This window comes from Hyperoodon ampullatus (assembly GCF_949752795.1).
Source record: "Hyperoodon ampullatus genome assembly, chromosome: 10".
In the NCBI taxonomy this organism is placed as follows: Eukaryota; Metazoa; Chordata; class Mammalia; order Artiodactyla; family Ziphiidae; genus Hyperoodon; species Hyperoodon ampullatus.
In genome coordinates this window covers 86,417,980-86,443,348 of record NC_136923.1, presented here as the reverse complement: position 1 = coordinate 86,443,348, position 25,369 = coordinate 86,417,980, and the positions used below count along the sequence as shown (strand labels likewise).

The 25,369-nt window shown below is 42.1% G+C and overlaps 1 protein-coding gene and 1 pseudogene across 2 annotated transcripts in view; one reads left to right on the top strand and one right to left on the bottom strand.

The window, feature by feature from the left end:
• The window catches only part of DCDC2 (doublecortin domain containing 2), a gene marked incomplete at its 3' end in the record, with an annotated part of 147,910 nt that overhangs the window by 38,064 nt on the left and 84,477 nt on the right, over positions 1-25,369 (bottom strand). The window lies entirely within an intron of this gene.
• On the top strand, positions 10,214-10,557 carry LOC307059107 (small ribosomal subunit protein uS10-like; annotated as a pseudogene). The gene has a single exon. The product of its transcript is annotated as a small ribosomal subunit protein uS10-like (transcript).

Sequence of the window (25,369 nt, the reverse complement as noted above, 5' to 3'; positions counted from 1 at the left end):
GAGTCTACGTTTTTAATGGTGGGTTTCCTAATCTGCCAGTTATGACCCATTAGTGGATTGTGACATCAACTTAATGAGTAGCAACTATGTTTTTTTTTTTTTTAATAAGACAGAAGAAAACAAAATATTGATTGTTACGCCAGGGTCAGCTTCATGGGCACGTGACCTATACAGTCTCATAGGGCCCCATTCTATGAAAAGCCCCCAACTTGGCTTAATGATCTGCTGCCACCATCTTGAAGTTCTTAATAATTTTATCTTTGAACCTGTGTTTCGTAAGTGAAGTCCAATGAGACAATGGAGCACATTCATGAGGGGAGGATATATGTGTGCCCATGGTTCCTTGCCTTAGGGTTTGTGATGGCTGGTGAGTACAGAACTCAGGTGGACTCATCAATGGGTGGACCCATCAATCACATGGGCGACTGTCAAGACTCAAATGAGTATAGGATAATCATGTTACCTCTGCATCTGAGAAAGGCGTGGTGGGGCCACACTTTCCAATAAAACCAGAACTTGCTTCCAATAAAGCCAGAACTTGCATTGTAAGAAATAAGAAAGACCAAGGATAACCTTAGCCTACTCTTTCTTACTCATGCTACTTCTCTGTAGCAGTCCATCACTTCTGATGAAAATGATGAAAGGGCTTCCCTGGTGGCGCAGTGGTTAAGAGTCTGCCTGCCGATGCAGGGGACACGGGTTCGGGTCCCGGTCTGGGAAGATCCCACATGCCACGGAGCGGCTGGGCCCGTGAGCCATGGCCGCTGAGCCTGCGCGTCCGGAGCCTTTGCTCCGCAAGGGGAGAGGCCACAACAGTGAGAGGCCCGCGTACCGCAAAAAAAAAAAAAAAAAAAAAAAAAAAGCATTAGGGGCTTTCCTGGTGGCGCAGTGGTTGAGAATCCGCCTGCCGATGCAGGGGACATGGGTTCGTGCCCCAGTCTGGGAAGATCCCACATGCCGCGGAGCCGCTGGGCCTGTGAGCCATGGCCGCTGAGCCTGCGCGTCCGGAGCCTGTGCTCCGCAACGGGAGAGGCCACAACAGTGAGAGGCCCGTGTACCACAAAAAAAAAAAAAAAAAAAAAAAAGAAAATGATGACATAGAAGGAAAGGGAAACATAAGGCAACCCATGGTCCCTTTTCTTTTCAGTCCTTCCTTACTCATCAGTACACCTAAGGTAGAGAGTGTTGATAGAATGTGCATATTAAAAGTGAAATGAATAGCTGAGCTAGTTTTATATACAGTATTTCCACTATTCTGATAAGGACAAAATACATATGCAAATGTGAGCTAAGAAATACAAATTGTGCAATTTTGGTGATTCCATACATGAGTTAAGTGGTCTTATACTATAACATTATGGCATTGTATGTTATAAAGACAAATGGTATGATTCATCTTAGTAATTTTTTTTTTGGTGGAAAGTTAAGTTTGCTTTCTTTTTTTTAAAATAGATCTTTATTGGAGTATAATTGCTTCACAATACTGTGTTAGTTTCTGTTATATACCAAAGAGAATCAGCCATAGGCATACATATGTCCCCATATCCCCTCCCTCTTGAGCCTCCCTCCCACCTTCCCTATCCCACCCCTCTAGGTGGTCACGAAGCACCGAGCTGATCTCCCTGTGCTATGCGGCTGCTTCCCACTAGCTGACTATTTTACATTTGGTAGTGTATATATACGTCGATGTTACTCTCACTTTGCCCCAGCTTCCTCCTGCCACCCCGTTTCCTCAAGTCCATTCTCTATGTCTACATCTTTATTCCTGCCCTGCAACTAGGTTCATCAGTACCATTTTTTTTTTAGATTCCATATATATGCGTTAGCATACAGTACTTGTTTTTCTCTTTCTGACTTACTTCACTCTGTTGTTTGTAGTAGTCTCTTATAATCCTTTGCATTTCTTCAGTGTCAGTTGTGATTTCTCCTTTTTCATTTCTAAATCTTAATAATTTAAACTTCCAATTTAAATTTTCTTTACTTAGAATGACAATAAAAGCAAAATAAAAGACACCATGACAAGCTGAGAAAGAAAGAGACCACAGAAGAAAGGAAAAAGTATATATTTAAGTACCTTTAACAGCACTTTTTACCTGCATTTTGAACAAAAGGTCCCACATCTCCATTTTGCACAAGACCCTGCAAATTACATAGTCAGCCCTGTGCAGTACACATAACCAGGGTAACTACCGTTTCACAAAACTTTTATTTCATGAAACAAATATACATAAGCATATGCAGGTGTCCTGTATCATGATGTAAATATTTTTGTATGATGAGTCACAGAGAGTTTAAAAATCACTTCACTACATTGGAGAAAATAAAAGGCATAAAACCCCTCTCTTCTTGCCACCCTGGAAGATAATCCACTTAACGAGGGCAATGCAATTACTTGAACTCCAGCTCCCTGTTATGTTCTATTTCAAGTCTAAAGTCCTCTGTTCAATTCCTAAAGGCTATCATACTATGGACTGACTTTCCAACATGCCCCACAGCTCTGCAGCTAGACCCCTCACCCCCAGGGGAATGTGATGGTTCTCTCTTCCCTGTCCTCCTCACCTCCTGGCCTCTCCTCAAGCAATCTCCTCCCGGCCACAGCACTTGTCCATCCTTCCCTTCAGGACACAACTCAAGGGCCCCTTCCCCCAATGTCTTTCAAGTCTCTGAAATTTTTATACTTACTCTCTGTACCATAATGGTACCACATTATAGGCAATTTAGATATTGCCAGAGAAAGGATATTGAGATTGTCTCATACTCATTTCTCCCAAAGCCCATGACATGCAACCTGGCTGGGCTACACGTAGCACTCAATATGGAGCCAGGAGAGGGAGAAGGGACCTAGTTTTTTTGAACGCCTACTATGTATGCTAAGCACATTCCTCACGATTACCCTGTGAAGCAGGTGTTTTTATCCTCCTTCATAAAGGATCTGAGGATTAAATAACTTGTCTAGGGCTGCACAGAGCCAGGACCAAGGCCTCAGCTACTCCCAAGCTTCTGCCTTTTAAATGATACCTTGGAAGAAGCATCACCAACACTAAGGTAATGAACTACATGCTAATTAGACCAAACCTGAGCCAGTGCTGTAAGAGTCACAGGGGAGAGCTATTTTACTTTTGAACATTCAGGCTGCCTTCCAAGTTATGGATGAGAAGAAGCAAATTCAAAAATTGAAAATGGAAATAGCAGGTCTGAGTGGAGGGACGTGTGAGGAAGGGTGAGTAGTTTTGAGATGAGATTATTCTGGGAAAACAAATGAGATAAGGGGAGATAATACCCTTTAAAATAAGTAAAAATTTTAGGACAGTGTGAGAAATTAAACTCTGTAGGAATAATGGAGAACTGTCAATTTTTAAAAATCGGTGGCTCGCGCATAGAGCTCAAGGCATGAGCTTGAGTCTGGCATGTGCTTTGGACAGAGCGGGAGGAAGAAAAAAGTTTCCTGTGTGTGTTGTGTAATGAATGGAAAGTGGAGGACTCTCTCTGTGAGCTTTTCTTTAAAAATGTTAACCTCCAATTGAATCTTCAAACATCTTTTAGGACAACTCTTCTTCCAGATGAGGTAAAAACAATATTTTTTCCTAACTTAGGGTTTAGCTGTTAGAATCCTTCCATAAAAGGCATAATTGCCAAAATAACCACAGGTTTAATACCTGATTATATCAGAAATCCCAGTGGAAATAAAAATGATAATGTGGAATATGAGTGGAACAGGCATTAATATGCAGTCTGAGGACATCCATAACAATTTTATTCTTAGCTCAAGAGTGAAAAGCAAGAGATTTAATTTCAGGGTTAAAGAAATTCTGAAAAGCCATCTGTTTTCTTTAGATTTTCCTAAAGCTTACGTATATTTTTTTTCATTGAAAGAAGAGCTAAAAATAAGGAGAGAATAATGCGTTGAGCTACAGGTATAACAACAGTACATCCATAAGGCAGTGGAACAAACTAGAATGCAAAATAAAAATAATCAAAAAATTGAATAACTGTTTAAACAGTGAAGTCACTAAGTTTCATCATAATCAAAATTATTTTTATTTCCAATCACATTTGCTTATTTGAACATATTTTCTTCTGCGGAGGGCAAAAGCTGAACTTTCATGAAAAAAAGGACTGACTAAAATGTATATTTTCATATGGGGATGTGTGGATAAAAAAAATTGTTATGTTCCTTTTCAAAAAGTCCGTGGCCAAATGAATTGAGCACAGATTAATGAATTCCACCCCTGGGTATAAATGTAATCTGGCAATCCTTTATCAGAAAACTTTTGGAAAAAGCTTTTAAGCAAAGAGGGAGCTCATAATATCATTGCAACTGTGTCTAAGTGAATTGACTTCTTTATGAATGCTATTCTAAGAATATTCACACAGTCTAATTTTACATTTAAATGTGTTACACGTTGTTCTTAAATATATTTTAAGCTGCACATTTTTAAACCAGATGATAAAACCATATGCAATGGTCTTGAGTGGTCACAAAGGAAGCAGAGACAAGGTTGATATTTCTGTACATATCAACCTTGTGTGAGTTGGGCTAACTCTACCCCAACACAGACAGTTCTTCACTGCTCCTGTTAACTCAGCAACCGCAAAACTACCTTTTGTGTATCAAGCATCCCCTCTCACTTTCTCAATTCATCTGTTTTGCAAAATTCATGCCGTTTGCAACAATTTTACCTTAACTTTGGAAAGGCCTTTGAATTGTTAGAGATGGTACACACTAGCAAATTAACAACTAAAGAAATAAATGCATAAAGAAAGACATGTTTACATTAAATAAACAATCCCTGTAAATGTGTTGCACACCTGACATACTTCCTTGAATTGATTAGCTTGCAAAAAGAAGCTGTAAGTTGCATTGCATAGGAATCATGACAACCAGGCTTATTATAAATTATCCTGTGTCTGGGGATTTGCAGCCAATAGTTGCCATCCTTGCCTATGTAGCCACCAAACTGGCACTTACAAAGAAATGGAAAACTGACAGAGAAAATGGTTAAGACTACTATTCATTTGAAAGAGGTTAAGAGTAGAGACTGTTCTTAAATGTCACTGTACTGAGCTTTCCCACCAGTGGGAAAGAAAGGTAAAAAGTTGCTTTTCCTAATGCATTAATGAGCTTGACCTCACCCTTGACCTCCCCTTTAACACAGAGGATTGAGACAATCTGGACCATCTGCAGATGCCCCCCAGGCACCCAGATTCCCACCAGCCCTCTCAGGAAAGAGAAAAAGAAAGAGTTCGGGAAGGTCTCTCCCTGACAGGCAGAGGCAGCAGGGAACTGGCATCACCAGAGTCCACTGGGAATGGGCTCTGGGTCCAGCTTTATAGTGTATTGGCCCTTCCATTTGTTTGTCCCATTCATTTGTTCATCGTCTGAGCGCCAACTCTGTACCAACCACAGCAGCTGCTCTTTAGGTGCTGAGGATACAAAGAATAAGACAGCCCTTGCCCTTGAGGGAAATGGCAATGACTGCAAATCAGCACAGCAGTTGTCTTAGAGGTCTGATGGGCAACAGCTTGGGGTACAGTGGTGCACAGAGGAGAGAGTCGTTGAATATCCAGGGAGAAGAATACCCAAGGAAATCATGCCTAAGCTGGTGTGAAAGAAGGAACAGCATGAGCAAGGCCATGCAAATTACAGGGCCCACTTGGCCAGTACATATGAGGAACTGCCTAGAGCCACTGGAAGTGAGGGGTCAGGGTGGTGAGAGGTAAGATCTGCAGGGTGGGCTGAGGCCAGCTGGTGGAAAGAGCTTTGTAAGCCAAGTAAAGGGGTTTGGTCCTGCATAGGGGAGCCTCTGCAGTGGAAGAACATGCTGAGATTTGAGTTTCACACAGACCACTTGGGAAGTGGTTAGATTTGAGCTGTTGTAGGGGCAAGTGGGAGGCAGGAGAGCCCTGGGGGTGGACCAGTGTGTTAGCCTGGGATGTCGGGACAAACCCTGAGACCTTAATATTTAAGGGGAGGCAGAATAAATAAGAGAGGTCAATGAAGAAGGCTGAAGGACACAGAGAGGTGGGGGGACAACCAAAGAGTGCTGTCAAAGTTACCAGCGTAGAGATTGTCTTTTAGAGACTCATCAGGAGAGTTAAATAACAGTAGCATTTAACTATGCTTGCTTTATACCAGGCACTTTGCATATATCAACTCAATCAATACTCATAGGGTTGTGATAATAATAATCATATTATTATCTCATTTTATAATTGAGGAAATCGAGGCAGAGATCATTTAATGAACTTGTCCAAGATGACACAGTGCTAAGTGACAGGGTCACCCACATGGGGCAAAGAGGCCAAGTAAAAGGAAGCTGTAAAAAGGTCATTGGATTTAACCTTCCAGAAGTCAAGGACAACCTTGGCCAGTGTGCTTTCATTAGAAGGTTGAGAACTGAAAAATGATTCCAATAGGCTGAAGCATGAATTGTAGGTGAACAGTCAGAGATATCAAGGGTGAAATATTCTTTTACATAAGCCAATGAGATCTGAGTTTTGACTAATATGATCTGCTCAGTTCTTATTAGCCAGAGCATTCGGTAAGTGTATGTGTGTGTGTGTGTGTGTGTAAGCACATGTACACATGTGTACACACACGTGTGTTGTATACTGGTGCTTGAAAATGAGGAGGTGATAGAAACCAGAAGGTGAAAGAGCTTATGAGACCCTCTCAGGAGTGTCGTCCTGAGGATGACAGGGGGCTGCTGACAATGACCTGACCCGCATCCTTCCCGAAGACTTCCACCTCCATGAAGCTCGCCCTGGCCTCTCAGTCCGGTTTTGGCTGTCCTCTTCTGTGATCCCCCAGTACCCTGGCCCTGCCCCTGTCATGGGTGGCACCCACCTCCACTCTTGGACTGTGAAGAAGAACTCATCTGACTGTGAATGCCTCGAGGGAGGGGCCCATGTCTTGTTCATCTTTGTATCCTTAGCCTCTAACAGAGTTATGACATCGATCAATAAAAAAAGAAATGTGTGGATAAGTGTTTCTGCCAGATTACGTGCTTTGAAATATTCCTCTTGGAGCCATGTAGATGACGGCATAGAGAACATGAACGTGAAAGGTTAAGGCCAGTATGAGCGAGGATTATAAAGTCTTCCCTGGGGGAAGCTGTACCACTTCCTCTGGACTTTCAGAGAATGTAGGCTATGCAAAAAATATATGGTGGGGCAGGACACACCAGTCAAGAATTAAAAATAAGAAGAGAGCATTGGAGGAGCAGGGATCATCAAGGGACCTAATTAAAGAGACCAGTCCTCCTAGATTCATGATGAGGGGTGGTGGGAGATGAGCGGTACCACTCGAGCGGGCTATCGTGGAGAGCCTTGAGGGGCAAGCAAAGACGCTGGACCATCCTAGGTTAAGCCATACATCTGTCTTCAGTCCTGTCTGCCAGGAACTCCCTGCTCTGTACTAGTAACTGACCACAACAGCCCCGAATGATTCTTGGCAACTCTTTCCACACTAGCTTCTGCCCTGATAACTGGCTGGGCAAGAAAACAGAATGACAGAAACAGCCTGCTGCTTTTGCTCACAGGCTGCAAATGACCCCTCCTGCCCATTTTTCAGCTGACCCTTCCTGCCCAGTGTTCACAGCTGACTGTCCCTTGATTCATCTGGTAAACAGAAGGGGGCATTTCAAAGATGTCCAGTGGCTCACCCCTCGGAAATTCTCATTAACCTGACTATCAGGGTGGGAAAGAGAGATAAACGGCCTGCACTTTCTCATTGCTTAAAAACTGCTCAAAGGTGGTGATTTTCACACCTGCTGATTTGGTCTTTAAAGAGCCTTGTGAGACGAGAAAGATCACTGTTCATTTTTTCTTCCAGACTCTTCCTTCTCTTCTGTGGTTTGTGCAAAAACACCCTTATTTTAATTCCTAGGTGGAATGTTGGCAAGCTTCTATAATCTTCTTTCACAATTTCTACTAAACACACATAGCAGCAGATTATATGTGAATTATCAGTATCTTAAATAACTGAACCCGATGAACAGAAAGGGGTTTCACTCTTAAGTAATTAGGTGAAAATCAGGTCTGGCTTCTCTTTGGAATCTGGAAGCCTCTTTCTACTGCAGACAGGAGCAAAAGGTTACAGTAAATTTGAAGAAATGTCTGCACCCAGCTTGGGGAAATTTACACATTGGCTTTTTAAATGAAGGTACTTTTTATAGCATTAATTGGAGATTTTAAGCAGCGGGTGGTGGTATTTCATTTTATTTTGTAAGGAAAAGTCTAACAGTGAATTATTTTGAGTTTTTTCTCAAGCTCTCTGAAATGAAGCTTTTACTGCCTGCCGCGTAATGGCCTTCTTTTGCCATGTAAACATGAGATCAATATAGTTTTAAACAGAAGGGTTTTTCTAATGCATTTTTGGTATTTTTCAAGCTGTGATACAGCTGATAGGAGTTCTTGTAAAATGTGAATTACAGGAAATTCATATTTATAAGCTTCTGCAAGTAATTTTAGAGAGCTGACTTTTAAACATCTGCTAATGAAGAATTCCAAGAGTAGCACTGTGCACTAACTTTTAATATTTCCCCATATACATCTCTTTCCCTAACCCAGGCCATGGTGGAGGGATCATGGCTTGAGGCCTTGCCAGTGTGGGTCTCTTTTTGTGAGCTTCTGGTCACTGTCCTGAAGTGAGGGTGTGACTCCAGTCCCCTGAGGGAGGTTCACAGTGGCCACTGCCAGGTTTGGCCATCACAGTCTCCTAAAGTGCTTTGTGGTTCTGTCTCTATCCTTTAATTTTCCCTGGAAGAATACTGAAAATACCACAGCATTGGGAAGGAGGCATGTGGCAAAAGCACAAAGACAGGTTTCCCCTTACTCTTTCTGTATTGGTTTCCAATTGCAGCTGTAACAAATTACCACAAACTTGATGGCTTAAAACTACACAAGTTTGTTATCCTACAGCTCTGGAGGTCAGAGTCTTAAATGTGTCTCACCAGGCTAAAAAATCAAGGTGTTAGCAGGGCTGTGTTCTTTTCTGCAGGCTCTAGGGGAGAATCCATCTTTTTGCCATTTCCAGCTTCCTGGAGCCACCTGCATTCCTTGGCTCGTGGCCTCCTTCCATCTTCAAAGCCAGCAATGGCCCATCATTGAGTCTTTCTTACGATGTCATCTCTCTGGTTCTGACTCTTCTGCCTCCCTCTTCCACATTTAAAGGACCCTTTGGAGTCCATTGGACCCACCAAGGTAAGTGAGGACCATCTCCCTGTTTTCAGGTCAGCTCATTAGCAACCTGAACTCCCCTGTTGCCCTGTAACATAACGTATTCACAGATGCTGGGGATTAGGACATAGATTTTGGAGGGCCATTATTCTGCTTATCACATTCTCACTAAATCTTTCAGGAAAGGAGCACAAAAGGTTTTCAAGACACTTTTAAAGAAAGTCAGCTGGTCAAGTAGAAAGGTTGGTTTAGTCTGTGGGAGCAGTCTCTTCAGAACACATTCTAATATGATATAAAAAAAAAAGGGCCTCCCTGGTGGCGCAGTGGTTGGGAGTCCGCCTGCCGATGCAGGGGATACGGGTTCGTGCCCCGGTCTGGGAGGATCCCATATGCCGCGGAGCGGCTGGGCCCGTGAGCCATGGCTGCTGAGCCTGCGCATCCGGAGCCTGTGCTCCGCAACGGGAGAGGCCACAACAGTGAGAGGCCCGCGTACCACAAAAAAAAAAAAAAAAAAAAAAAAAAAAAAACCCGAACGCTTATGACCATGTCTTCATACAACTTGTTAAATGAAGGTAAATTGTTAATGTGTCTCAGTTCCACTATTTTACACTCATGTCCTTCAGAACCAAACTACAGAGGGATGAGTCCCTCTGTCCACACTTAGACCTGACTACTCTCAGGAGGGGAGAAGTCAGAGGGTCACGAGCCCAGCGAATGGCCAGCTCCCTCTCCTGCCATTTTCCCTTTGAGATGCCTGGGGTTGGGCTGCTGGCGTCCCTGCCCCCCTACCTCCACCCATACCCCCCACCCTGCTTGGATAATGAGCCCTCTCCTACCTGAGCCAGGACAGGGTTAGCTCTTGCTTCCAACCCCTAAGTCCCCAAAACAAACAAACAGCCCTTGTGAGATTTTCCTGAGGGATTTTACAGGTTGCTGTTGTTGTTGTCGTGTTTTGGGTTTTTTACTCTTTCGTCTCTTTGAGGAAGAGGTGTAGCGGAGTGCAGGTCTGCCTGCACCTGCCCCGCCTCATCGCATGTCTTTGAAAGATACCGGAAAGACACGCGTGGAACCAGAGGTGGCAATTCAGCGAATTACAGCAGCAACATAAAATCTTTGGAGAAAGTGTGTGATGATTTGATCAGAGGCGTGAAGGGAAAGAATCTCAAAGTGAAAGGACCAGTTCGGATGCCTACCAAGACTCTGAGAATTGCTACCCAAAAAAAATCCTTGTAGTGAAGGTTCTAAGCCTTGGGGTCATTTTCAGAGGAGGACCCACCAGTGACTCCCTGACACACATGGTCCTTCCGAGATTGTTAGGGTGATTTCTATCAGCATTGAGCCCCGGTGGAGGCTGAAGTCACCATTGCAGATGCTTAAATCAAACTTTTGAAAGTTGATTACAAGTTGTTAAAAAAAAAAACTTTTGTAATTCAACAATATTTATTGAGCACCTACTATGTGCCAGGCCTTGTTCTAAGAACTAGGAATTCACATAAGCAGAAATCTAATGGCCTTGTGGAGGCTGGGAGCAGAAGAGACACTGGAGATTCAATAGACACAATAATCATGAATATTACATCATATAAGTGCTATGGAGTGCTAGAGAGAGGGAGCAATGTTCGAGCAGTAAGGGCAGGCCTCATTTTAAAAATAGCATGTAAACAAAGACTTAAAAAGCATGAGGAATGGATATCTGAGGGGGAATGCTCCAGGGAAAGGGAATGGCTGGGTCAAAGGTCCTGAGGAGGGAAAGAACACAGAAGTTACCAAGTATTAGGGGAGTATAGATTTTTCACAACAAAAGCTAAAGCTCATTTGAATGCAAAAAGACTAGATCTGATTTTTCAAAAAATTCTCCTCTACAACTGTCTTCAATTTTTTTATCTGAAGACTTTCTATTCTTTTGGCCACCAAATATTTTGCCATTTTCCATTCAATAATGGCAGGGCCCAACCAAGGACCTAAGAGAAACTGGAAGAAGTCATCACTGAGGGGCAAAAATGATACAGAAAAGGGGGGTTTGTGGAAGACACACTTGCCTGACCTGTGACTTGCTCTCCAGATGCAGAAATGGAGCCGTGAGGAGGTGTGCGCTCAGGGCACCTCCACCCCCATGACCTTGACAGCATCCCTACTCTCTGACCTGTTTTACTTCTCTGTTTCCTGGTTCATCGTCTCTCTCCCTCATGAGAAGGTGAGAATATTCGCTGCCCAAGAGCAGGGATGGTGCCTGACACCCCTGATCACCAAGGGAACTCTGGCCCAGTCTAGCCCTCAGTAGCAGGATATGCGGGCTGTCCATTCTGAGACCAGGCCAGGAGGCCTGGTTATGGAAGCAGGCCCATGTGAAAGGAAAAGATACCAGGCCGGAAGCTGAATCTTTCTCTGGAAAAATACTGCAATTCCTACATGCAAGACAAGTTTAGTTTGAAAAGAACAAGCTCCTGTTTCCTGGTACACTCCTTTCCAGCCAGCTCAGACCTGGGTTGTGTTGAGGCAGAGAAACAACTCTTCTCACCCCCACCACTCCCACCAAGTGTCAGTACTTGGGGAAACCTTTATCTGAGAAGAGAGACATTCTCCTCACTCAGATGGAAAGCGACTGAGGCGGGGAAGCAAGTAATGGCAGGATGTATTAAAAAAATGAGAACTGTAATTATTTACGTGATGAAAAGGTTGTGCTGTACAGAGACACCATGCGATGGATATATTCCCATCACATTAATAATAATAATAATAAAAAGGCCTTCACCTCCCATGACAAGAAGCTGCAAATCTAAATAATTTTATCTTCTCCTCTGAATATTTCCCAGGGTACAACAGTAGCTCTCAGGCAGAAAGAAATTATTCACTGAGAACATAAAAATACTCCCTTTCAGAAATGACTTCAAGATAATATTTGCTATGTGACTTTGGTAATATTATACACACACGTATAAGTTTCTTTTACTAAAATGCTCAATTTTGTTGATGGAGCAGTTTAAACTTTATACAGCAATTTCATCCACTGTAACAGATATAAAAAGATCTATGTCTCTGCCACGTCTGAAACGTCAGTAATATCCATAAAGTCAAGCAGTGCATTTAAAAATTTGTTCATATAAAATGCCATAAAATCAAAGCACCACACCTCAATTAACCAGGCACGGAAATATTTTAACTATTCTCATATAGCATAATAAATATTAACTCATTAAGTTTTCAAATACCTAAGCAATGGAAGCTTATACCTGCCCTGCGAACAGAAGGATGTTTTCCCGTTTAAATGAACACACCATTGCCGTTTTATTTCAGAACTTTGTCTTCTGTGCAAGTTCACAAAGTTAACTCAATCAGCATGTTCAGGTACTAAACACACTCACAAATACTAAAGTGTAAGCCAGAAGACCATCAAAATTAATTAGATCATTATATTTTAGAGCCCCAAAGGACTCAAGAAAGCAAATGGTTCAACCCTTTCATTTTCCAATTGAGAACAGAATTGTTGGATAATTTGCCCAAGGCATGACTAGACCTATATTTCTCACTTAACACAGGCAATGCTCTTTAATTTACAAGAGGCTATATCTGGTTGCTAGACAAAATATTATTGCAGGGGAGAGGGGTGTTAAACATGGGAAATCAATTCATGGTGTTGCTTTAGCAACCATGGAATTCTCTCTATAGCTTAACACAGTGCCTTTTGGAGAGTCAGTAAATAGTTGCTAAATGTGAATGAATGGATGGAGTTCTTGGAAAAAGTATATTTGCTTCAAAGTATACTTCCTTCTGGCCACGGGAAAACCTGGCAAACTTTCCTTTCTGCATTTGCCTAGGAGCAGCCTGGGAAACAGCTTTCCCCAGTCTGAAGACATCAGAGCATGACTATCCCAAGTAGCACTTGATGGTTTTCCCTATGTTTAATTCATTTTTTTTCCTGTTTCTAATGTTTTTCAAGTGGATGTAAGCTCAGTAGGCAAGAGGTTCTTATCTGATTACAGTGGTATCAGACCTCATAAGAAAGTTCTGATAAAACAGCCCCTATTCCAAACACTACACAATTTTTCAATTTAGGTGTACTAATGTGCTCATTTCTAGAATAACCCTAGTAGCCTCACAATTCGCTCAACATAAAATCTCAGGAGGTCCTGTTTCCTGGACCTTCACCTGATTCCCTTCCTAAATAATTTATATTTTTTGTAAATTAAGCCTCTGCCCATTCAAATGTGGTGCAGCTGGTTGTTTGCTTTCTGTTTGTTTAAATCGCCACTGTTTCCAAAAATGCCCAACACTTATCATCGGTGCCATTCTTTTTGATACTGGACTACTTGCTGATTTCACTGTTACCTATTTCATGTGTAGGTCTCCTTCTGCCAATGAAATTATAAACTGCTTAGTGTCGAGAGGCACATTTACAATATCACAGGGAATAGTCAATAAATTTGTGTTATTTCCCCTCCAGGTTAATTGTTTGAAGCTACTGGAAAGAAAGAACCATGTAACAAGTGATCTCCGATCAGGCAGTTTAATTAGAAATCTACTCCTTCCAGAACTGTTTGTGTGCATTTAGGAAAGGAGGCAATACTGGAAAGAAGTCCAAAACGAGTTCCCTTAGCATGTCATTAATGAGGAAGTTTCCTTAGTTCTTTTTCACAGGGCTGCTAGTTTGATAGATGAAGAAAGCATCAAACATAGAAGATTTGTATTTCAACATAACAGTTAATGGACTCACTAATCCACATATCTTTGTGTATATGATGGTAAAATTTGGGTTGGGAAATAACATGAATATGTGGATATAAGTGGGTTGATTCATCCATTATTTTACTTAACAAATATTTACTAAGTATCTACTAAAGACCAGATGAAATGCAAATTATGGTCACCCTTCCTTCAGTATCCACAGGGGAATACCTCCAAGACCCCTGTAAATACCAAAATCTGTGGATGCTCAGGTCCCTTGTATAAAATGACATAGTATTTGCATATAGCTTACCCTAGATTACTTACAGTACCTAATACAATGTAAATGCTATGTAAATAGTTGCCAGTGTGCACAAATTCAAATTTTGCTTTATGGAACTTTCTGGAAATTTTTTTTCACATATTTTCGATCTGCAGTTGGTTGAATACGCGGATGAAGAACTCACGAAGGAGCACACCTAAGCTGAATCTTAAAAACAAGTAAGTTTTGACAAAAAAAAAGTTTGGGTGGCAGTATGAACACGGAGAATTTCAGACAAAGAAGCCAGTAAGGGCTTCCCTGGTGGCGCAGTGGTTGGGAGTCCACCTGCTGATGCAGGGGGCACGGGTTCGTGCCCCGGTCCGGGAAGATCCCACATGCCGCCGAGTGGCTGGGCCTGTGAGCAATGGCCGCTGGGCCTGCGCGTCCGGAGCCTGCGCTCTGCAATGGGAGAGGCCACGGCAGTGAGAGGCCCGCATACTGCAAAAAAAAAAAAAAAAAAAAAAAAAAAAAAAGAAGAAGCCAGTAAAAACCAAGAGGGAGTATAGGGCATGGAGGAAATCCCAAGCCATTTAATGTTGTAAGAGCATCAAGCCCAGTTTAGGGGGTATAGGAATATGATGCGAAACAGTCATGAACTTGAAGACCTTCAGCTTTGTCTGTGGGTGACAGGGAGCAACTGGAGGGTTTTAAGCATGTGAACCATACATAGTCAAATTTTGGTCCAGACAGGTAACATTGGAAATGAGGGCAGAACAAAACTCAGGGGGAAAGACCAGAAGAAAAGGACACCTGTTAGGAAGTTACTGTTGCCTGTTGCGAGCAAAGGCGAGCCTAAACAAGGGCTGTGGTAGAGAGATGAAAACTGGGAAACTGTCCTAATATTTAGCAAGTAAAGTCAGCAGGATGTGGTGAACAGTTGGGAATATGAGGTAAGGAGAAGAAAGAAGTCAAGATTGTACATAAATTTTAGGCACAGATAAATAGTGCTGACATTGATCGAGATAGAAAGTGTTGCGGTGGGAGATGGTTAGTGTAATTTTAGGAATGTTGGGTACAAAGTCTTTGCACCACAAAAAATGCTCATCAGCATCCAGGTGTCAATTTGAAGAAGAGTCTCTCTCATGGACCCTATTTGCTTCAAAAAACGTATAAAAATAGTTGGATACCATGTAGAGAGCACATTGCCAAATATCTAGATTATGGTAAGATGGAAAAGATAACAAGTTACAAAATCAAGACCCAAAACTAGGTGCACAGGCTGAAATACAGACCAACAAGATTAAATTTAATAGGAAAACATGAAAAATCCTGCATTATAGGATGGGAGGATGTAACTTGACGGCTCTCCATATGAGTGTAAATGGAAATTTTAGTAGCACTTAAACGTAATATAACCTATATTGAGTCTGAAAACTTGGACTCCATTCACAGAAATATGTAATACATTTTAATCATACATTTTTCAGTTGAGGTGGGTCACAAAATCCTGAGTTCCATAAAAATGTTTCAGTGGCCACCACAGTACATGAGGAGGAAAATCATGAGCAGGTGGGCCTCCCAAACTATCCAGAAAACTCCCTGCAGCCAGAAAAGATCTTCGCTTATGTATTACACAAAGGGGACTTTTTGTAAAATTTCCTCTAACGAAAGGGTTCCACTTCCCAAACCACTGACTGTGACCCTAGGGTGTAATCAACCCATAGTAAATTCTGCACAAGTCAAACCACATCTCGGATGTTTGTGTTCGGTTCCAGGCATCTCATATTAAGGTGGCCACTGAAACACTCCGAAGTTTGCAGGTAGAATGTAACTGGGATAGGAAGATGAAGCAATCCTTCTCACTGAGGAGTGGCTGAAAGAATTCGGGACGTTTTAGCTGGAGAAAGACTGAAATGAACATCAGCACCTGTCTCCAAATTTCTAAAGGGCTACCAACTGGAAGAGTCATATTCTCCACGCCGTCCTTCTGATGGCTTCGCAGGGAGCAGACTGGAGATTACAAGCAAGTAGATTATGGGCCAGCACAGCAAAGGCTTTACATTTAGAGTAAGAGAAACGGTTGCCCTGTGAGGACAAGAGCTCCCTGAATATATGCAGGCAATTCTATCAGCTGGAGGAACCACTATTAGCTTTAACAGCTATTGTCTTGCAATTCTAGAATAAAAGACATGTGTAATCCAGCTATATTTTCATTCGATGCCTCAACTCTGCAGTAGACTGCTATACTTCCCATATTCATTCATTCTGCCAGTACCAAGCATTCACTGGAAACATGAATATTTTCAAACATGAATTAGATGTGATCCCGGCCCACAAGTAGCTCACAGTCCAGTGCAAGAGGCGGATTTGTCAAGAAATGATTGCATGTGCACGTGGTAAGTACAGCTGCGGTAAAGAAAATCTACGAAACCCGCCTGGAGGAGGAGTAACATGAATGGCATTCCCTTCACGTCAAACGAAAGGACAGGATACTAGCCTCCTGCTAGACTCAAGTCCCTTTTAGAAACACATTCCTCCCCAGCACCACTATCTTATTTTCAATCACAGGTGGACCACCTCATGCAAAGTCTTTTCTCACTTTATTTGGTAAGTCTGCTTCACCCAAGTATTGTAGGCACCATTTGGGATGACAGCCTGGTTCACAGGCAACACTTTTTCCTTCTTGTAACAGCACTACTCCTCCAAACACTGAGGTGGTCATGTGACCCAGCGCATCATAAATCATTATTCCCTATCCCTGAGAGGCCCAAGGGGTGGACACATGCTTGTAAGCTGGGCCAATCAGAATCCTTCCCTGTGATTTTTCTTTTTTTTCCCCAAACTGAAGTTGAAAATTCTCTTTACTCTCATGTTCCTGGGCTAAAAGGATATAATCCAGGAGCTGTCTACAGCCACATTCCCCTCACAGGAGGAAAGTCTGAGTGCAGGAAGGGAGAATGAAGCCAAGGGGCTAGAAGAATCAGAGTTGAAAGATACAGAGAGAATATTGTGGATTTTTGTGTCCCTGGTTCCAGGTTCTGAGGTCCCTGGCTTTGCCCTGACTTTAAAATTCTTTTTTCAATTCTTCAAATTATCTATTTCAGTATTCAAAGTCACTTTCAACAAAAAAATACATGTAATGAGATTATTCTATTAAAAAAAAACTTAGGAAATAACACACCAACCCAAACGGGTGTGAGATGCACAAAAATAGAAACAATATGTATTTCCATTTTTCAGCTAAGAACATTTCTGAGCACTAACAATGTGGCAGGTGATGTGTAGGTGCTGGAGACAGAGAAAACAGATATGTAAACCAGTCGGTACAGGTATGGACAATGTAAGTGCATATAGATTTGGGTGTAGCTGTAATGTAATAGTTAAAATATGCATAAAGATCATACATGGCAAAATTTGCAGGTTAAAAAGCCAAAATATTTGAGAACCAATGAACAGCGGCACTGACCAGTTAGAAATCATAAACTATTGTGGCTATTGGCCATAGTAACAAGTACAAGCTGAAAATCAGCTCTTATTATCGTCAGGTTACTTCTTTTAATTCACCCTAAAAATTAATTATCCTCCATAACTCCTCAGTGGCTTTAAGGGGATACATCAGAAAGTAGGAAGAGGTTAGAGGTAGTAACTGAACATTGAGTTCATGCCAGTTTTTCTGATTACAGGCATCATGCAATTTATCTCCTGCTAATTGAACTGTAAAGTTTTTTCCATGGGGGTTTTGGGCTACATTTGAAATGGGTGGACTTTTATAAACTCCTTTGGTCAACAAGATAAGAAAAGGCCTGTTCAGTTGTATCACTTTTCAGGCTCTTTCCATGAGCTAATTTACACTGTGGGCCTCAGGGGTGGAAAATCATTAATGTTATTATTTTTGATTACTAGGTATTTTGGAATAAATGACTTAAAGACTAGAGGACTAGTCAATTTCAACGTCAAAGTAATCCAAAGAAGCTAATCAGCACTCTGCCATCACATATGGGCTGGAATGATACAACATGGTTTTTGGGGGTTTTTTTTGGCGGTACGCGGGCCTCTCACTGTTGTGGCCTCTCCCGTTGCGGAGCACAGGCTCCAGACGCGCAGGCTCAGCAGCCATGGCTCACGGGCCCAGCCACTCCACAGCATGTGGGATCTTCCTGGACCGGGGCACGAACCCGCGTCCCCTGCATCGGCAGGTGGACTCTTAACCACTGCGCCACCAGGGAAGCCCAATAGAACATGTTTAATAGCATCATGCTGGGGGCAGAAACAAGAGATAGCCCACACAGGGAAGTACCCGATAAAGATGGGAAGACAAAGAACCAATCCCTTAGCAGCTGAGAGTTTAGGATATTCATAAAGCTTCCACTACCCAAAAGCAGCAGGGGCAACTTCATTTCCATTAAGAGAATGGGAAGGAAATTGAATATTATAGCAAGATAATGGGCTCCTGCTTGTGCACAGCTACTTGTATAAAGTCAGAATGTCTGCTGACAAAGTGCTTGTTACTGGTATCTAGACAACCCGGAACAATGAACGTCATTTGTACATGCTTCCTCAGGTGAAATTCTTTTTCCCTAGTTGTGGGATGCAAGTACTTTTCAATCTCAATAACAGAATACAGGCTGAAGTTTCACCATCAGTTTAGAAGACCTGTGACCTTCAGCCAGCTGGGGTTGGAAAGGAAGCAGTTTGATGATCCATGATAGCTATGCATAGGGAACATAAATATTTAAAGGGGAAAAAAAATTGTTCTTGTATTTTACTTTGTAGTTCTCCTACAGGAGGCCTTTCCAAGACTATGATCAAAAAGGACAGAGAGAACTATGAGTCTTAAGCTTGTACAATGCTAGCATTTTCTACATGGAGCTTCCAGGATGGCAGGACATTTTACTTAAAATAGATTTCATGTCATTTTACACTAAAGCTTGACTATATCTCAAATCACGTCTCAGGTCACAATAAAAGGTACAATCACCAGCTTTCTTCATATTTTGATGGCAAGGTCTCAATGAAGAAGTGAAAATTAAAAGATCTGCAGAAAAAGTATGCAGTGAATCATATTTTTAAAATACCATATGTCCTCTGGAATTTTAAAATAATTTCTAAAATATTCCCTAACTACAAGAACTCTACGGCAAAAACAAAAAAGCCCACTACTTTTCCATATTCATGAAAAGTTCACTAGGGAGAATATTTAAATATCTTTTGGCAGTGTTTTTAAAGACTTACAAAGCACTCAGAGAATAATCTCAAGAGAGCATATTTAAATAGTCCACCCTCTCCAAAGTTCTTCCAACCTGTGACTATTTAATGTATGTCTTTCTATATTTTAATTTCTATAGTTTTCTATAGCCCGAAACCCTGGGCTTATGAATTCCTCTTCTAGAAAAAAGAATTAGTGCGGGAAACTCCACACCTGCAGGGTAACCAAGTCTTATCCCACTTGCAATAGGAACCAAAGCTAGGCCTGGTGGGAGGCTACCCACCTCTGCAGACTCAGACAGACTACATTTAATCCAGACTCTTCCACCTGCTAGCTGTGTTATTCTGGGTAAGTTACCAAACCTACCTGTACCTCACTTTTCTTATTTGTAAGATGAGGCTAACAAGAGTCCTACCTCATGGGGCTGTTAGGACTAAATAAGTTAATGTATTTAAAGTGCTCAGAACAATACCTGGCACTTTACAAGTATTGAATATTATTAGTACTACTATTATTTTTATTATTATCATTATCGTTGTTAAGAGAATGACAAATTCCACTTGCCTATTGCTACAGCTTATGTGGGGCTGAGGACTAGTTTGGAAAGGAGGCGCAGGCATGGCCTGCGGCCAGAAGCTGGACCAAGTTGTCACTGGATCCATGATTGATTCTGCCATGAGTTGGAACTCTTACGGGGCAGGAACCCTAGACTCCTGAAAGCAGATGGAGGCATCCCAAAAAACTGAGGAATGGGAGTGGGAGTAGAGTGGGAGTGAAGAGAGGTCAGGAGGGAGACAGAGCGGAGAGACAGACAAAGGTCTAGAGATAAAACTCAATATGTCCTCACCACCTGTTTCACAATTTGAGTTAATATTTACTTCCTATCTCAATGCCTGTTCTTCATTTCAGAACTCACACCTATAAGAACCACTAATAAGGCTTACAATGCAGCTTCCTGCTAAGGAGGACTCATCTTCTCATCAACATATATAAGTATCATCCAAAAGACCCCTGAACAGACAACCAAAGTTTCTGCTTTAGAAACAAATAGTTGCCATAAACAGAGCATTTTCAATCTAGAAAGTAAAATCCAGAAGACTTCAAAAGGGATCATGTTGCTGCTAACAATGAAAATTTAATTCTGTTCCTAAAATCTCTAAAGGAAAATCCAGAAATGGGGACCATCTGTGTTTGCTTCTAACAGTCCAGATAAAAATACAAATAAGTGCAAAATGATTTGGAACCAAGAAGCCTAATCAAAAGATTTTCCTTAGGGCTTCCCTGGTGGCACAGTGGTTGAGAATCTGCCTGCTAATGCAGGGGACATGGGTTCGAGCCCTGGTCTGGGAAGATCCCACATGCCGCGGGGCAACTAGGCCCATGAGCCACAACTACTGAGCCTGCGCGTCTGAAGCCTGTGCTCTGCAACAAGAGAGGCCGCGATAGTGAGAGGCCCGCGCACCGTGATGAAGAGTGGCCCCTGCTTGCCACAACTGGAGAGAGCCCTTGCGCAGAAACGAAGACCCAACACAGCCATAAATAAATAAATAAATAAATAAATAAATATTTTCCTTAAAAATAAGTATGTGAGGGCTTCCCTGGTGGCGCAGTGGTTGAGAGTCCGCCTGCCGATGCAGGGGTCATGGGTTCGTGCCCTGGTCCAGGAAGATTCCCACATGCCGCGGAGCGGCTGGGCCCCTGAGCCATGGACGCCGAGCCTGCGTGTCCGGATCCTGTGCTCTGCAACAGGAGAGGCCACAACAGTGAGAGGCCCGCGTACCGCAAAAAATAATAATAATAATAAGTATGTGAGATGGGCTTAAGAGTAAATCAAGGGTGGTGGGGAAAAGATAGAAAACTTACCCACTGTAAAGTTACATGAGATGAGTTGTAATCACCCTGACCTTTCCTCACATGGATGCCTCTGACACCTTAGACTCTCCTTCGTTTGATCTGGCCAAGTAAATGTCGCAAGTTCAATGAGAGCAACAAATTCTTTATCTTAAGGGCAGAATCACCCTTAGGCAGAGTATGAAGCTGGTCTCCCCACCTGCCCGTCTCCCGTTCTGTGTCCTTGCCTACACTTCCTGTCTAGTCTCTTTACCTGGAGACCGATGCTCCGTGTCCTCCTCTGGCTCCTGTTAGTGCCCTCAGGGGGCTCAAAGCCCGACCTTTCTTGGCAACGTTCAGTGTCCCAAATCATTCTTTCCTCCCCCTGCAAACCCCAGCAAAACCCCTCAAGGCAAACTCGTGTACCAGAAACTTAAAGCAACATGATGGACTGAGGTGACCCAGGTTCTCTCCTGCTACAAATACACAAAATGACAGATAAAATGTGAACACAAAAGTTTCATTCATTGCCGAGCTCTAAAGAAAGGGCAGTCCCCAGCTACTGTACATATTGAAGGGTGCCTCAGGGGTTCAAGGGGAGATGGACAGGGATTTAGGCTCTAGGGTCTGGGACCTAGGATTTTTTTTTTTTAACATCTTTATTGGAGTATAATTGCTTTACAGTGGTGTGTTAGTTTCTGCTTTATAACAATGTGAATCAGCTATACATATACATATATCCCCATATCTCCTCCCTCTTGCGTTTCCCTCCCACCCTCCCTATCCCACCCCTCTAGGTGGTCACAAAGCACTTGAGCTGATCTCCCTGTGCTATGTGCGGCTGCTCCCCACCAGCTATCGGTTTTATATTTGGTAGTGTCCACACAGTGGAGGGCTGGAACCAAGACCGCAGCATAAACCTGGAACCATTTCAGGGGTTCCAAATCTCTGACAAGTGGACTTTAAAACCAGGCACAAGACTAGAAAGCAGCAAGAAACCTTGGCATCTCCCTGGGGGTCCTTGAGAAATCAAAATTCCAACCACATACTATGCAAAAGGCCGTAAGATCTAAAGCTGTACTATCCAAGTACCGAAGAAACCTCCAGCCAAGAAACTAACCATAAAACTGGTCCAAAATCAGGAAAATTCCCATGGTCTTAGCAGAAGCAAATGCACTCTGAAGGGATGCTGCCTCAATCCTAGGCACACAGGACTGTCTTAACAAAACAAACAAGCTTCCTGTGGAAGATTAGCTCACTGTCAAAATTTGCAGATGAAGTGCAGAAACTAACCACCATGAGGGAGAGTCAGTCAACACAACAAAGAGAATTAGCACTCCCAAGGGCAGGAGATAATAGAACAATTTTAAAAGTGATCACTGAAAAGTGCATTCAAATGATTAGAGAAATAAAAGAGAATAGAAACAACACTGAAGGAAAGGAACAGTACAAATAAAAACTAGCAGGTTTGGAAAAGGGTCAAATAAAACTTCTAGAAATGAAAAACATTGTCATTAAAGTTAAAAACTCAATGGACAAGATTAAATACCAAATAGATTAAACAGATTATTCCAGTTGCAGAGAGTATTTGTGATCTGGCAGATAGAGCTAAGGAAATCACCACAATGCAACACAAAGAGTAAAAATCGTGAGAGATCAAATTCCATCTAACCAAATTCTAACAAAGCAAGTTGAATATTTTTCCATAAAATGGTTATAAATCATGAAAATATGTAATGTTTACTCTCAAAGGATTATTTATATTTCTTTTAAAAATTTATTGTTCCAAGTGACTAGATTATTAGCAGTAAAAATTTAGAGAATATTAATTCCCTAACTGATTTAATTATGTGCCATCTTACAGGTATTTACTTGATGAACCTTAGTGTAAGATCTGTCTTAGTTAATGATGAAAAGTCTCAAGTTGGTAAATGGAAGAGAGCCAGTTTTTGGTTTTTTGGTTGGTTGGTTGGTTTTTAAGTAACTCTTGTCTTTCTTATATACATATATATGCTTCCTGTTGCTTTGCTTCATAGAGCACATATAATGAAGAGAAATTGTTGTGAAATGAGTCCCACTTTCTCACTAATTTTCATTATAAAATCAGAAGGGTATATCTGTAGGAAAAGGTAACCCCGAAAGAGATGAAAACATCCTGTAAAACAGCTTACTGAGGATCAGGTTAGTCTTAATACACATAAAGGGAGTCAACTACAGTCATGTTTTGAAGAATCCCAAGAACAATCTTTTCCAGCCAGTGCCTACTACCTGGGATTCCACTAAAATAATCTCAGCAAATGCCAAACAATAAGATTATTATTTTTTTTAACTTGGTGCAACTGAGCTTCTTGTCGTCTTTTCAACAGGTAATTTTATTGGGAAGGGGGAGAAACAAGAGATGGTTGGAGGGCTCTAGTCATCTAAAGAGGAGGTACTCTAAACTAAAGATGGATGTGCTAAAGAAGGGAAACAGATACTGAAAGAGAGGAAGGAGAACGCTCCAAACTTTCCAAATAAAGCTCCATTCAGTCTCTCTAAATACATGCTGGGCTCTCTTTAATTCAAGTAAGGACTGGTTATGGATCATTATCACACACAAAAGGAAAGTGGTTTAAAGGAGTGCTGTTTGGAACTTAGGTACAGCAATAAGCTCTGAAGCCAGAGTGACCTCTTTTGACACTCAGCTATGTCCCTTAATAGCTCTGTGATCGGGCTTCCCTGGTGGCGCAGTGGTTGAGAGTCCGCCTGCCGATGCAGGGGACACGGGTTCGGGAAGATCCCACATGCCACGGAGCAGCTGGGCCCGTGAGCCATGGCCGCTAAGCCTGCGCGTCCAGAGCCTGTGCTCCGCAACGGGAGAGGCCACAACAGTGAGAGGCCTACGTACCGCAAAAAAAATAAATAAATAAATAGCTCTGTGATCTTCAGTCTGTTCTTCAACCTTTCTTCAGCTCAGTTTCTGCACTGGCAAGTTGGAAATGAAATGCCTTCACAGTTGTTGTGGGTATTCAATGAAAATGTGTTGAAAAGCACTTAGTAGAACACCAGCACTAAGTAGCTGCTCAAAAAATTTAGCCATCCTTGTTACTGCAAGACATGGCATGATGTAGTTCTAGGGAGCCAGGCTTTGGATGCAAACCTGGACCCCTTCACTTACCAGATCCAGGACTTCACACACAAGTTACATGGTTTGAACCTCTTCAAGTCTCGGGTTCCTTATCCATAAAACTGAGATAGTAGCTGCCTTGTGGCACTGTTATGAAAATTAAATTATACCGCATGCATAGAGAATTTAGCATAGTGCCTGGCACATAGAAGTCCTTAATCAGCGGTAGGCACAATTTGCTAAAACCAGTTTAAGTGGCAGGGAATGTGTGATTAAGCAAAGGTCACTATATGACCTTTGGAATATTAAGACACTAAGAGGCAAATTTTAATCTGTAATTCCCTTGAGGGCAGAAACATCTGTCTACTATATGCCTGATCCTCCACATATTGATGGCTAGCCCATACAAAAAGATGTGCTGGGGCTTCCCTGGTGGCGCAGTGGTTGAGAGTCCGCCTGCTGATGCAGGGGACACGGGTTCGTGCCCCGGTCCGGGAGGATCCCACATGCCGCGGAGCGGCTGGGCCCATGAGCCATGGCCGCTAAGCCTGCGTATCCGGAGCCTGTGCTCCGCAACAGGAGAGGCCACAACAGTGAGAGGCCCGCGTACCGCAAAAAAAAAAAAAAAAAAAAAAGATGTGCTGATCCACCTCACATAAAAAACACAACAAATTAAAATGACTATAAACATTTTCAAAATAGGAACCTCTGCATAGGTGTTAAATTAAAATGGAAGCTCAATAGGGAATAGCTAGTAAGATGTTTGAAAGTATAAAGCATCTGTCTTCACATTATGCCAATTAACCTAATGCCCTTACTCCATTAAAACTGTAACTGCCAATGACCAATGTGCCATCCAGTGAAAAGCATTCGTTTCTTTTTTGCGTTTAATCATTTTAGGTATTTGTTTTCAGAAATTAAATAGAAAGGTGTAAAATGAGGTGACCGTAATCTCGAAGCTTCCTTCTACTTTGATTTCTGTTATTCTCATTCAATATATTAAAACTCAATCCTACAATAGACCATTCATTCTGAAGTGACTCACTTAAGAATACTGGGTGATTCCCTAAACAAAGGAATTAGCAGAGTGAAAGGCTCTGCTTTATGATTCTATTTAAAAGAA